This window comes from Haliaeetus leucocephalus, unplaced genomic scaffold (assembly GCF_000737465.1).
Source record: "Haliaeetus leucocephalus isolate CR32 unplaced genomic scaffold, Haliaeetus_leucocephalus-4.0 Scaffold93, whole genome shotgun sequence".
Lineage (NCBI taxonomy): Eukaryota > Metazoa > Chordata > Aves > Accipitriformes > Accipitridae > Haliaeetus > Haliaeetus leucocephalus.
Window position 1 is genome coordinate 2,767,579 of NW_010972529.1, and position 2,969 is coordinate 2,770,547.

Genomic DNA, 2,969 nt, shown 5'->3' on the forward strand with positions numbered 1-2,969 from the left:
ATACTAAGACAAGTAAAGAAAGCAAGGAATAAAGTATATCGGACCTTCTATACAGATCCTGAAAGAAGACAGAGAGTGGAAAATAGGACACAATTTCTGGGTTTCTTTTTCCTATCAGCAGGTCATCTCCAAATTTTGTAGACCTTACAAACAGCTTTCAGAAGAGTCTTTAGTTATGACCTTTCAGCATGGCTAACTTAATGAAATCTTAGCAAATATTGTCACTGGTTTTTGCATAGTCACTGGTTTTTCCTGGCTGTAAATGGAAACACCTATCTCATAGAAGTTTTCTGGTACCTTTGACTTTTCTCCACCTTTTCACTTGAGCCTTCCCTGCTCTCCCCCAACATGTGAAATCCCATGGGTCTGCCCCACTCCTAGCCACAGGCAAAAGAGACCTCCAGCCTGCCCGCCTGCCCACCATGAGGAAGGAAGCGGGCTTGGCTCATCCAGAGCAGCAGCAGTTGAAATACTGTTTGATTTTAGCTCTAGGGAAGAAGTGATTACAAAGAACTACCAAGCCAACTTATAATAAAAGGGCTACATGAATCTATTTTGGTCTTCCATCCATCCCATCTGGAAGCCTCATTTTTATTTTTTTTTTCAGAACTTGCAAAGGGCTTCCTTCTGATTGCCTCCATTGTTTCTGGAAAGAATTGTTGTTGAATGACCTCCATCAGCTTTAGCAGGATGTTGCTTATTTGCAACCACGGCATTGCCTTTCCAATGACTGAGTTTAGAAGCCAACCTGTTAGAAACATTTGCACCGCAAATCCTTCCCTAACCCCTCAAAGCCATGTGATCATTATTCTAACAAGCAGATAACAGTATTAAATTATTATAGCTAACCCTGCCATTGTTGCTGTTTAACTCATTTTAATTTACAGGTTGTGTTGTGTCATGGCTGTGTGTTTCTTAAAAGCACCTACTAATTGCACTTGTTGGATATACTTCCCATGTGTATGTTGGGGGCGGGGGGCGGGGGGGGGCCCTCCGCTGTTTTCTGCCTGTCAGAGATCTCTCAAATCCAGTAAGTGTAACTCAAGCAGTTCCCCAAAGCCTTCATACATTGCCAGTTCATTCACTTGTATGAGAAGATTCATATTTGCATGAGAACGGGCTTCTAACCCTAGCACCTGGCTGTGGGGATGAAACGCTGTGGCACGAAGGTCTCTCACTGCACGTTACAGCCTGCCTGACACAGCAGCCCGGGCTGCTCTTGCCCAGTAAGCATCCCTCTGCATCTGGATGCAGCTTTGGCCAAGAGTCTCAGTGGATTTCGGTTCTGACTGCAACAGAAGATGTGTGAGAGCGGCAGCGAGGACAGCGCAGCCCAGCTTTCTGTACCGAGCCATGCACCGAGGAGATGGCCACCACCTGCCCCTTACATGGCCTGGCTGCAGGTCCCTGTTCTGGTGCGGCTCTGGTAGCTGCTCTCTTGGGAGCCTTGGTGGGAGCAGAGATGCTGCCATGAAGTCCGCAGGTCAGAGGCAGAATGGGTCAGGCTGTGCCACGCTGAATTTCGGCTACAATAGCAGCTGTTTCAACATGAAACTCTCCTGGCCGGGTTCAGGCTTAGTTTTTTTTCTAGTAGCTGGTATAGTGCTGTGGTTTGGATTTAGGATGAGAATAATGTTGATAACACACTGATGTTTTTGTTGTTGCTCAGTAGTGTTTATACTTAGTCAAGGATTTTCCAGCTTCTCATGCCCAGCCAACAAGAAGGCTGGAGTGGCACAGGAAGCTGGGAGGGGACACAGCCAGGGCAGCTGACCCAAACTGGCCAAGGGGGTATTCCATACCATGGGACGTCATGCCCAGTATATAAACTGGGGGGGAGCTGGCCGGGGGGGTGGATCGCTGCTCAGGAACTAACTGGGCATCGGTCGGCAAGTGGTGAGCAACTGCATTGTGCATCACTTGTTTTGTATATTCTAATTCTTTTATTATTATTGCCATTTTATTATTATTATTATCATTGTTATTTTCTTCCTGTCTGTCCTATTAAACTGTCTTTATCTCAACCCACGAGTTTTACTTTTTTCCCCATTCTCTCCCCCATCCCACTGGGTGGGGGGGGAAGTGAGGGAGCAGCTGCGTGTTGCTTTGTTGCTGGCTGGGGTTAAACTACAACATCTCCCAATACTAATTTTTAGCTCTCCTTACAGGTTTAACATACCAATTATTACAATTCTGTTGAGAAGGCGAGAAAGTCAGTTTGCTTTGGCCTCTTGCTTACAAGCCATTTGACAAAGCCCTACATTTTAATTTCATTCCTTCCTCATTCAGCTACCACAAGCCTCAGCTCTGCCAACGTTCCCGTGTGCCTTTGTTATCGATAGCACTCCCACAAATTTTGCATTGATTTTGCAATTAGCAGTGGGCAAAGGAATACCGTGGAGACCACAGCTGTCTCCCCAGGCCCGTCAGCAGGAGGCTCAGGCTTCCCGAGGCACTGCTGCCTCCAGTGCGGCCCCCGGGCGACGCGGCTGTGCTTACTCATCACCTCCACCTGGACGGTATCTGAAGACCCCAGGCTGGTGTGCAACCTCGCCAGAAAGGCAGAATTCGTTAAATACCATCTAAATCACATATACGTTTGCTTTTTTTTTTTTTTTTTGTGAAAACCCTGCAGCGATGGGGGTTGCGTTTCTGTACGCAACACCTCAAAGGGCCGATGGGGCGCCGAGGCCTCGGGGCTCCTGCGGGCGCGGGGGCCTTCCGCGGCGGCGGGCAGAGCAGCGCGGCGGATTTGGAAACGGTTATCGACGGCGCCCGAGGAGGAGACGCGTGCTGCGGCTGCGAACCACCGGGACGAGGGCAACCCCCTCAGCGGTTTAGGGCTGGCCGGGGAGCCGGCCCGAGGCCGCAACGAGCCGCGGGCCTGAGGAGCCGCCTCGCTGCTCGGGCCTAACCCCGCGGTGGCCGTGCCCGGGCCCGGCGCTGTGGGGACTGAAGAGGAAGGGGGA